Genomic DNA, 11,970 nt, shown 5'->3' with positions numbered 1-11,970 from the left:
GGTATCAAGAAGAGAGGAGAGGGTGCATGTAAGGAGGGCTAGAGCCTGACTGTGTAGGGGGATCGTAATTTACTCAGAAGCCAGAGGAAGAAGAGCCCTATGTCCATGCCTCCCTCACCTCTCCTCCAGGGAATGTTCTCCAGAAGTGGGGGAGGCTGAGAGTTCTCAAGTCCCCTGTCTGTCTCTCTATCTGTCAGCCGGTAGCCATGATCCCCATGAAGGAGCCAGCCCTCACCCAGGTGGGCCTCACTCACTAGGTGCCAACCCCTCCCACACCGGCCAGACACGCCCTTACCTGGAGGCCTGGCACTTGCCGTTCCCTTTACCCACAGCACCCTTCATCCAGATATCCACACGGTTCATTCCTCACCTCCTTTGGGCCCTTGTTCTAACGTCACCTACTGGGGAAACTGCCCACTCTATTTAACATGGAGGTGGAGGCCAGGGGCAGTGGCTCACGCCTATAATCTCAGCACTTTGGGAAGCTAAGGCAGGTTGATCGCTTGAGCCCAGGAGTTCAAGACCAGCTCGGGCAACATAGGGAGACCCTGTCTTTATAAATAAATCTAAAGAAAAAAAGGAAAAAAAAAAATGGCAGTGGGGGAGGAAAAAGGAAAAAAAGAAAAAAAAAGGCAACTCCCCCATTCCCTAAACCCCTTTCTTACTTTATTGTTCTCGGTGGCATTTATCACTGTCTGACATACTACACATTTCTCTCATTTATTGACTCTTGGTGTCCGTCTCCTCCTGCTACAATGAACACTCCATGTGGCAGTTTTGTTTGCTTTGTCTGCCTCGAATGAAGCCTGGGATGTGGCAGGAAACCAACAGCTATTGAAGAATAAACACTCTCAGGGGGCATTTCTCCGGGAAAATGGAGGCGCTGGGGTGAGCACCGTCAGGTGGGAGTGATGGGAGCAGGATGATAAAGTCTCTGCTTCAGAAGCCACCAGCCCAGCCACTTCTGCAGGTCCTCCGTGCCAAATGCAAACCCTGTCAAGGCATTTCTTATACTTTCTAGTAATTTTCATTCCCACAGACCCCACCCCTGGCTGCCTTGGTCTGTGAGCCTCCCACAGGGGGAACTGGCAGCACCCAAACACCTGCCAGTAGTCCCCAAAGTTGGTTCTTTCTGTCAGCCTTCCAACTGGCCTACTGCTGGAGTTGTCCACTTGCTGCCTTCTGTCTGTGACTGGTGTGCTTGGCACTGGCAGGAGTATTCAACAGGAATAGTTAGAGGCAGACCTGGGTTTAAAAGCCAGCTGCACCACTTACAGAGTTACCTTGGGAAAAGCATATAACCTTTCTAAGAGTCAGTTTCCTCCTCTGTAAAATGGGAAGAGAAGACCTCTCTCACACAGAATCAGAGGAAGTACGTAGTAGCAAATTGGCCAGCACAACAATAAAACGTAGGTTTCCTTTCCCCCACTCTTTCTAACTAAACATCCTCCAAGACAAATGTAGTATCTTTTCTGTTTTTGTCCCCAGGTGCTTAGCACAGTGCCTGACAGAGGGACTACACAATGAGTGTTTGCAGATTTGAGCTACTGATCCAAGAGGAAGGTGTGGCAATTATGAACTTTGTCACCAAATTGGGATCTCAGAAGAGCTGTGCAACTGACTTATGCTTTAATATGTAGTGACCACAGTTGGCCTAGGGAGAAGAACTGAGTGGAGAGGGGGAAGTAATCTTGAGTCTGGGGCTCAAGAAAGTGGTGTAATAGCAAGAGGCTGTGACCAACCGCCCTCAGTATTTCGCTTTGTGAGTGGACAGTGGATAGGTGAGTCCCCAGAAAACACGTGGAAACACTTCTGTTAATGTATAAATATAGACACACGTAGTGACCACTTACCAGAATTTCACGAATCTCAGCATCTATTTACTTCAGCTTTCCAAAGTTAGGCTGAGAATTTATTTCTACAATGTGCAACAGTAAACACGAGTCACCTCTTTGAAACTTCATACTGTGCATCAAGTGTTGATCGAAACTGTGTATATTTCTGAATATGTATTTACTTAAAGAACTTGTATGGGTTTTGAACACATTTACTAATTAAAGTTTAAATTTTTTTTTTTTTTTTTTTTTTTTTAGACACAGTTTCACCCTTGTTGCCCAAGTTGGAGTGCAATGGCGCAATCTCAGCTCACTGCAATCTCCGCCTCCTGGGTTCAAGCAATTCTCCTGCCTCAGCCTCTTAAGTAGCTGCGATTACAGGCATGTGCCACCTTGTCCAGCTATTTTTTTTTTTTTTTTTTTTGGTCATTAGTAGAGACGGGGTTTCACCATGTTGGTCAGGCTGGTCTTGAACTCCTGACCTCAGATGATCCACCCGCCTCAGCCTCCCAAAGTGCTGGGATCACAGGTGTGAGCCACTGTACCTCGCTAGCTTAAAATTTTTTTTTAACGTAAAGATAACCTCACCATATACAAGAACTCAAAGAATGCTTGGAAGAAACGCTAATTTTTTTTCATGGCCCTGGTAATTTTCCACTGGAATTTTGGGGTGTCCTGAGAAGAAAGGCTGGGGTAGGACAGAGGGGCAGGTTAGTGAAGACAGAAAAAGGGGTGGCTACAGACTATCAGGGATACCAGCAGGACCTCCCCCATCAAAATCACCCAAATGTTGGCCTGTTTAAAAGAGTTTGGAAAAGGAGGTGCGAAGAACATCACCTGTCTTGTTCTTCTGTCCCAAAAGGTCAGATCGCCACAGAATGAATCTGGGGGCGAGGTGTGAACCCGCTATGCTCTTGAGATAGCTCTTCCTCTCTGACTTTCGTTTTCTTATAAATTATAAAACTTCCACTACTCCTTAGGACTGCAGAGCTTCTCTCTTCATGCCCCACCCCCCCACACATCCTCTGCTGGGCACTTGTACACGCTCACCATTCACCATCCCTGGCTGGCCTCCAATGACCATTTCTTATATTTGTCATTAATTCTGTGAAAGAGGAAAGACTGTACTTCCAGTGTGTCCTGGGAACAGTGCTGGAATGGAAGCATGTAGGTAGATGACAGGAGCTCCCTGAGAGGATTCTAGGGTTCCACGGTGGGCAGGGAGACCTCCTGGAGCCTGGGGGACAGGGAGAAGAGGCTTCCTACTGTGAGCTGCTCAAGACACGTTTGGTCCAGCAGTGAACAGAAAGGAAATCCAATTTATAGGAAAAATGACAGCAGTACTAATATCCACAAGTATATAACACTTTAGAGTTTACAAAACACTTTAGATCTAAGCTGTTTCTTCTCATATCATAATGAAGTTACCTATTGAAGTCTAAACACCCTAAAAGTGCATGAGCCTGATAAGGCCGGTGTCTTACTAATTTTTGGATCCTACCATGCCTAGGCAAGAGTACTTAACAAATGTTTGCTTGCGTTCATCCTCTCAACAACGCTGATTGGTTGGAAGAAGTGGTATTATCCTCCTTTCGTAGCTAAGAAATCCGAGACCTAGGGAATTCATGACTTGCCCAAAGTCACAGATGGCAACTGACAGACCTGGGGCTTGAACCTCAGGCTTGGGTCTTCCCATTGAGCACTTGGTCTGCTGCCAGAGACAGGGGAGAATATAGAGCTTTAAATCCTTGAAGCTGAGGAACTGTAATTCAAGGATTTACAAGACATTTCTGCATGAGAGAGTAGTGATTAGGATTTGTCTTCATATGGGAGCCTCCCTGTATTGGATGAACCTTCTTGGTCTTGTCAATATAAAGAACATGCATGCCCATTGTTCTGAAGATATCCTAAACATCTGCGATGGGTCCAAGACAGAGTCCTCAGACTGAAGTGTTACCGGTTTCATTTAGCAATGTCAGTGGAGTATTTCTTTAGCAGAACCATGCCCCTGAGGAATTACAGAAATGGTTTCCCTAAGTCTCAATTTAGGCTGCCCCATGGCTGAAAATCATTATCCTTTGTCCAGTCATTGTTCACTGCAGGGCAGGAGCCCAGACAACCATGGGAAGAGTAGGCAGACCTTCCGGGCAGGAATGACTAGGGGAAGGCCCTGGATTGGGCCTGATTTGCCACTATCTAGACCATATGGCTGCTGGCCCACTTGCAGGGTTATTTAAGGCCAAGGCAGGCTTAAGGCAACTAGCCCTATGTGAGCCATTGGAGCCAGATTATACCTTCAGGATAGGCCTAGGAATTTCTCTTGAAAGATATTGATGTTCTTGCTGTGAATCATCTTGAGGCAAAAAGTGGAAAACAAAACAGGTGGTCTTTGGGCAGGAAGAGGAAGGCCTCTCCTCTCTTTATGGGCAAGAAGCGTGTTCAGAGAGGCCTAGAGATTTCCAAAGGCAGGAAGTTCACTGACCTCTCCCTGCCACCAACACTGCCAGAAACTTAAGGAGGGTTTGCAAAATGCAGCTGAACTGGTGGGTGCTCTGAAACTATTGGTTTGAGCAGTTGTAACCGACTATCTCTTTGGTACTTTTGTTATTTGAGAGCTTCCAACAGCATTTTTCAAATGTGATGGGCCTGTGTCCATACTTCAAACAAACAGCTGCAGCTCAGAGGCCACCACCATGCGGCTCGGAGGTGAGCTGCAAGCCCTCCATGATGGCCCTGGGGTTGGAAACCCAAGAGCAGATGAACTTCCTGCTTTTGTGGGATGGGAGTTCAAACTGTTGTTATTTTAGAATTAAGGGGAAATGACACCCTTAAAAACTGGAGAAGTCAAGGCCATCTGGGCTGCAGAAGGAAGACACGACTCTGTCTTGAAATGACACGAGATATTTCTGTCAATGTTCTGTTCTTCACTTCTTGCATCCCAAGTTCACAAAGCAATGACGAAGGACTAAGTTCATGATCAGTGACAATGGACCAGGCCCACAGCCTTCCTGACCAGGTGATTTTCTTAAAATCATTCTGGGGGAGGGAGGTGCCCCAAGTACAGCCAAAGGCCCCAGTTGTCCCGAGATGGTGTGGTGGGCCTCAGCACAACGTACAACCCAGAGTGAGGCCAAACACATCCAGGCCATGAAAGAAAGGGGCTAGATCCCTCTAGTCAGCGTGCTTTTTGCTCAATGTTTCTACAGACCCACTCCCTCTCACTTGAGAAGCCATTATCAGTTATCAGAACACTTTGTGTCTGGCTTTACAACAACCCGGATTCCAATCTTGCCAACAGCTAATAGAGCCAAAGGGACCGGTCCCAGGGCACACGACTGGTAGTGACCAAACTGGGGCTAGAAGTAGGTCTGTTGGTTTTGAGGTACCCAGGCTCCTCCCACCTTGGGCAGTGACCAAGAACAGTGTCCCAGGCAGATTATAGGAATGAGAAGGCTCTTAGCCCCAGCTCTGCTGATTTAAAGGAATTAGCAGGGGCATTCCCTCACCTGGGAGATCAGTGCTTCTTCCCTTTCCCCCTAAACTGATGGGCATGACAACCCCACGCAGGCTTCACAGTTCCACAAACTCAGCTGCTGTGGTTTGATAGCCAGAGAGTTGGGCTTCGATCTGAAGACCAAAGTTTTAATTCTGTCACTAACTAGTGAGTTACCCTGGCTAGTCACCTTCATGCTGTAGATTTCTTCTTCTATTTAAAATGCAAATCTGCCATGTCCCTCTCCTGCCTAAAACCCTTCACTGATACCTTTCACGTACCCAGCTTAAGTTCTAGGAACTCCCCATTCAAGCCTGAGCCACCACATAGAGTCGAGAGGAATGTTGAGAATGGGGTTTTGTCCCTTCTGAGCTCTTTGGTGCTCCTCCAGGAGGGAGCCAGGCAGAAGGTGAAGGGATGTGGACACTCATTAGGTTCGGCAGCTGGAGACTCCTCCCAGGGCTGTTGCTGAGGCTGGGCGAGCCCCTCACTGTGCATCTACAATTCTCCTGGACCCAACAACTACCAAGTTTCCTACCCACACAGTTTCCTTCTCTGTGTCTCCTTCTCACGGTTAGTTCCCTCTGTCTCTCTCCCTGTTATGTGCAGCTCTGACACAGTGATCACAGTCCTGGAACTCCCCTACTCACCAGTCCAGGGACAGAAACTGCAAGTTGTGCTTGTTCACACACTCAAGCACAGACCTCCTGCCCACTCAGATGCCCACCCGACTCCCCAGGGATGCCCATTTAACAGCATCATCCTGAACACCACGATAAAGTAAAATGAAAATGAGACACTGGAACCACCCAGAGCCCAAGTCTGCCCTCAAAATTTCCCAGGGTAGCCCTAGGGGCGAGATGTTCACTCAGCAGGTTCCCTGGTTCCCTGGGCTCACCACATCCCTCTACCCTCTACTAGACTCTCAGCCCTCGGCTGCTCCTCCTCCCTTGCCCTCCCCCTTCTCTTTCTCTCCGACCCCATTCTCCTTTCCCTCAGTTACTCGACATTTGTCTCTTGCAAGAACTCTTCCAAGATTTAGAAGGGCACTGTTCATGTGCTAGTAAAAGCATGAGCTCTGGAGTCAAACAGACCAGTCCGACAGGCTCCTAGCTCTGCTACTTACTGAGTGAATGACGTGGGCAAGTGACTCAGTCTCTGATCTCATTTTCCCATCTGTAAAACACTGATAATGATGCTTATCTCACTGAGTGATTATAAGGATTAACTGAAATAAGGTTTGCGGATTATTCAGGGTAGTTAACACTAGCTGCTATGAAAAAAATTTCACAATCTCAGTGGCTTGATACAATAAGGGTGTACTCCTCACCCAATCAATAGGCTGATACAAACTGGGTGTCTTTTCTGTACAGCTGTCCTGCAAGAGGTGATTCAGGGGTCCAAGCTCCCTCTATTCCCTTGGAGTCCTCCACTGGACTCCTCCAGATGGCTGGCAGAATAGCAAAGACAGAGTTAGCAGCCAGGCCTGGAAGCGGCACCCATCAACTCAACTTTACATTGGTTAAAAGCCAGCCACATATTCTACTTAACTGCAAGGGGGATTGAGAAATATGAATTGTCCCATGTGCCCAGGAAGAGGAACTGGGATTGCTAAGCATCTGGCTATTCTCTGCTACAACACATGAAGTATTTCACACAGTGCTTGATAGGTCATAAAAACTCAATAAATATTAATAGAAGGTATGGCCCAGTGTGGTGGCTCACACTTGTAATCCTGGCACTTTGGGAGGCTGAGGCAGGAGGATTGTTTGAGCGTAGGAGTTCCAGACCAGCCTGGGCAACATGGTAACACCTCATCTCTACCAAAACAAAACAAAAGAATTACCTGGGCATGGTGGCCTGCACCTGTAGTCCCAGCTACTCAGGAGGCTGAGGTGGGAGGATCGCTTGAGCCTGGGAGGTAGAGGCTGCAGTGAGCCAAGATCAATCCACTGCACTCCAGCCTAGGTGACAGAGTGAAACCTTGTCTCAAAATAAATAAATAAATAAATAAAAATTTAAAAAGAGAATATCCTTTAATGACTGCTTCCTATCATATGTCTCTCTACTTGCATGAATACCAGAATTCACAGAACTTTAGGGTAAACTTTTCAGAACACTGAATACAAAACAAAATAAACATGTGGGTTCCGTGTTTCTTTTTCTTCCTTTTCAAGTATAGTAATCACATGCCTGACATAACTCCTATTCTGGGTGCTCTCCATGAGGCAGCAGGATACATTGGAATAGCCTGCATTCAAATCCTGGCTCTGCCCTGAGCAAGGTATTAACCTGTGTTAGCCACTGTGGTTTTCTCATCTTAAAACAAGAATGCCAGTTTACCCACTTTCCAGGGTTCTTAAAAAGGGCCATATTCCCTCATCTCTAAGTAAACACTTCCTTCTGTCTGGAATACCCTCCCTATCCACTCTTCATTAGCTACCTCCTATTCCTCCCTCAAGTCTTAACTTAGATGCCACCTCCTTCAGGAAGCTTTCCTTATCTGTTTATCCCAAGTGTGGCTGAGTGCCCGTGTCTTTTGTCCCCACATCAGACTGTACTTGCCTTCCCAGAGCACTTACCACTGTGTATCAAAATCTCTGTTCACTTTCTGTCTCTAGCCAGATTGCTTCTTGGGGGAAGGGACCTAGTTGTGATCACCATTTTATTCCTAGCATCAGGACAGCATCTGGCCCACAACAAGTGTCCAGTAAATATTGTCATATGAACAAATTAAAAATTTTGATTCTCCTTCAAAATGGTAATGTGTAAGACTCTTATACATCAACAAAAAATAAAAGTAAAGACAAGTTCAGGAACTGGCCGGGTGCGTTGGCTGTAATCCCAGCACTTTGGGAGGCTGAGGCAGGCGGATCATTTGAAGTCAGGAGTTCGAGACCAGCCTGGCCAACATGGTGAAACACCGTATCTACTAAAAATACAAAAATGTCGCCAGGCGTGGTGGTGGGTGCCTGTAATCCCAGCTACTTGGAAGGCTGAGGCATGAGAATCACTTGAACCTGAGAGGTGGAGGTTGCAGTGAGCCAAGATTGTGCTGCTGCACTCCAGCCTGGGCAACAGAGAGAGACCTTGTCTACAAAAAAAAAAGTTCAGGAAGAAACATCACAGTGTCTTTCTCTTTTAAAAGGTCAGGGAGAACTAAGTAGTTGTTTCAGAAGGCAGCCACACCCCTTGGGTCATGACAGGGTACTCCTGAGCAATTTACCATCTTATTTCTCACTTGAGCAACAGAGAATATAAAAAAACATCTTCACACGTTAAAAAAGCTGGGGCTTGACCTCTCCACTCATCTGGGGATGTGGCAACAAGAGCTGTCTCCTGAGGGTGGCCCTGGCTGATCATGTGTCCTGGCAGGCCTGCAGATACCACTCTCCCCCATCTGTGTAGCTGAGGCACCCCTGCCTTCGCTGACTATCATCAAGAGTGACACTAGTCCCAGTGTAGACTCTTAGATGCAGGATGGGATCTCCCAGCTCCCAGCCCCAGCCAACCTGGCACACTCTCAGTCCAGGCCACTGGGCAGAGAGATTTCCACTCTGAAAATATTGAAATAGGGTGGAAATTATATCTCCACAAACCATGGGGATAATGCCTCACTAACTCCTAGACCACGCACAGTTCTGGTGTCATACACCTAAGTTTGGGGCCCTTTCTCAAAAGCTGCAGTGAATAAGGCCCTCCATGTGGGCACTGGGCACTGCCAGGGAAACTTCCCAGGAGCAGGTGATAGTTACAGAAGGCAGTCAAATGCCTAGGCAGATAGGGCAAATCCCTGGTGAAACCCCACCTCCAAGTTGAAGACAATTTAAAACCTGAAAGCCAAGCTACAAGTTAAATCTTCGGACCAGATTGAGAACCTGTCTTCCCATTTGGCACATTTTTCTCTGACTGATCCCCACCCTTCACCTATTTTACATACACCTACCCTTTCCTAACTGGTTTTCTACACCGTTGTGCTTACCTTTGAGTGGTGTCTTCACTTTAACCTTTTTTGCATACTCACAAACCAATCAGCATGCACTCCCTATTCTCAGTCCAGAAAAAGCCCTGGACCCAGCCACAATGAGAAAAAAAAAACACCCAACTGTGAGGGTGGGGAACCACCCCCCTCCCCATCTCCTCTCTGCTGAGAGCTGGTCCATCACTCAATAAAATTATTCTCTGCCCATCCTCACCTTTCAACTGTCAGCGAATCCTCATTCCTCTTGAACACAGGACAAGAGCTCAGAAACAAGAACTACCAAATGAAGGTACAAACTACAATACAGGCAGGGTGGGGTGTGGCCGTGTGGGTGGGGCATCAGACCTGGAGGGGAGCGTTGCTGGTCAGAAGTGTCCTGAGTCCCTCTTCTTTGGTTTCTCTGAGAAAAAGGGCAGAGTTCCAGGGATGCACACACAGTCCCAAGCACGCATATGCACTTGACAAACAGACTCACAGACACGTGCTCCACACCACAGTGAAATCCAAATCCACAGACTGGCCACTGCAAATCATATGACTGCAAGTGCATGCACACACACTCTTTGAAGCAGGGGTCAGCCTCCAAGAAAAAGTGATGGACAGTCTGTCTCCCATATCCTCACATCTTTGGTTCATCTGGAGATGGCCTCAGATGAGCCAAGTGACACAGAGGTATGAGAGACTGAGGATGGGCTGAGGTGTTACCCAGCACTCCAGTAGTGCTATTACCCAACACAAAAATTGGTCTGAATATCAGATTTCAAGCGAGCGAGGGAAACCCAAAAGAGGCTGGGAGAAGTCCTTATGGAGGCTAAAGCAACTCCATGTTGGATGCTAATCCACAGTTTTGGCCATGTTGGCTTCTGAGTCTCCCAGAAGGCCTCTGAGATTCCCAGCTTATCAAGTGCTCCTTGTGTAAGTGCAAGCACTTACTGTAAATCTGGCCCTGAGGTCAAATAACTTTGATGTTACCATACTTCAACTGTCCTACACATCTTTTCTGAATCACCCTTCCCCTATGGTCTGTTTGCCTTGGGGCTGGGAGTGAAGCGTGGAGACACAAACGTGGCTTCTGTTTATGTCCTTACAAAATGTTTTTTTTCTAAGGAACTGGATGTGTCAGTTCCTGCAAAAGGGTCTGGCTGCTTGCTGCTTGTAGAAAGAATGGATAATAAAGGAAAATCTGCTAGCTGCCATGCTAGCAGGGGAAGAGCAGCAAACAATTCCACTCTTCAATTCACGGGGGGAGCACAGGGGTTTTTAAAGAAAGGATCTGAAATGTAGAAAAGGCAAGGGTGAGGTTAGGAGGTGCCAGGTAGCATGACTTGTTCGGGTGGTCCTCTTTAATTATGGTCTTAATTGGTGGAGGGGCTGGTGCAATCGTGGATCCTGCCAGGTTATAAATTAGTTACTCTTTAGCAGGGTGTAGGTTCAATTCCGGAAGTAAGCTTTTGCTGGAGAGAGAATTCCGGAGGTGCCTTGTCCCTATCAGGAAGCATCTCCTGAGGCATCTAAGGAAATATATGACCAGAAAAGAGCATAGCGTGTGCCTAACAAGCACGTAGGTAAATAACCATGCATAAGGCACAGGAGTACAGTATGGGACAGGAAAGGGAGTGGATGTTCACAGCACATCCTGAGGCTGTATTTTAAGATGAGAGGTAACATACACACAGTTTATCTCAAAGTGATATCTTGAGGCCCAGGAGGGGAGAGAAAAAAGGAAAGAAGAAAAACTAAGTTTAAAACACGGTTTAAGGCCAGGCGCGGTGGCTCACGCCTGTAATCCCAGCACTTTGGGGGGCCGAGGCGGGTGGATCACCTGAGGTCAGGAGTTCGAGACCAGCCTGGCCAACATGGTGAAATCCCGTCTCTACTAAAAATACAAAAATTAGCCCAGGCGTGGTGGCGCATGCCTGTAATCCCAGCTATTCGGAAGGCTGACGCAGGAGAATCGCTTGAACCTGGGAGGCGAAGGTTGCAGTGAGCCGAGATTGTGCCACTGCATTCCACCTTGGGCAACAACAGAGCGAGACTCTGTCTAAAAAAAAAAAAAAATCGCGGTTTGAGGCTCAGCTATTAAGCTGCTGGTTAAAAGCCTCTTTCTTGGGCCTCTCAGTTTCCTGGGACTTTGGGGGCAGGTCTGCATAAACTGCTTAGTCGTAGACCCCCCTCCAACAATTAAGTAGGTGACTACGCAGTACTCATTCATCGGTGTCCTCAGACCCCCACACGGAGGCCCTGGGGCAACGCCAAGACCCAAAGCCCCGTCCTGGCGCCCTTGCCCTCAAGCGCCTGCAACTACCTCCTCCCCATTTGGAGCGGCCGCGGCCATATCTTCAACGCCAAGCCGTGGCACGCCCAGCAAAAGCGGGTCGGACGCCCTCACCCGACCTTCCGCACTCAGGTGCGAGGCTGTGCCTGGCCACCTGCCCCCCAACACTTGCACACACACACACGAACGCACGCACGCACGGCCTGCAGGGCTACCTGGACCACTGACCCGAAGGCACTGGAGGCCCAGGGGCAAGGGAAAGGAGGGGTGGCCGGAGCCCGCTTCCGCCCCGGGACAGTCTCGGGTTTGCCCCAGGCGGGCTCCCTGTGGTACGTGGTTCCCCATCCACGGCCTCGGGGGCGGGGCGCCTGTAGGCAACGCCCCG

The 11,970-nt window shown here is 48.1% G+C and overlaps 1 long non-coding RNA gene across 2 annotated transcripts; it reads right to left on the bottom strand.

Annotated features, from left to right (window-relative positions):
- Positions 1 to 7,241: 7,241 nt before the first annotated feature.
- Positions 7,242 to 11,928, bottom strand: LOC108582059. Of its 2 annotated transcripts, none has more exons than XR_001895198.3 (3): positions 11,814 to 11,928; positions 9,525 to 9,710; positions 7,242 to 7,292 (listed from the first exon to the last, which is right to left on the bottom strand). It is a non-coding gene; the product is annotated as an uncharacterized LOC108582059 (long non-coding RNA). The 2 variants fall into 2 exon arrangements; XR_002517242.2 differs by having other exon boundaries at positions 11,801 to 11,900.
- Between the last annotated feature and the right edge of the window lie 42 nt (positions 11,929 to 11,970).

The sequence above is a fragment of the Papio anubis genome, chromosome 12 (assembly GCF_008728515.1).
Source record: "Papio anubis isolate 15944 chromosome 12, Panubis1.0, whole genome shotgun sequence".
Taxonomy (NCBI): Eukaryota; Metazoa; Chordata; class Mammalia; order Primates; family Cercopithecidae; genus Papio; species Papio anubis.
Note: the sequence above shows the minus strand (reverse complement) of the source record. Positions and strands in the feature narration are given on the sequence as shown.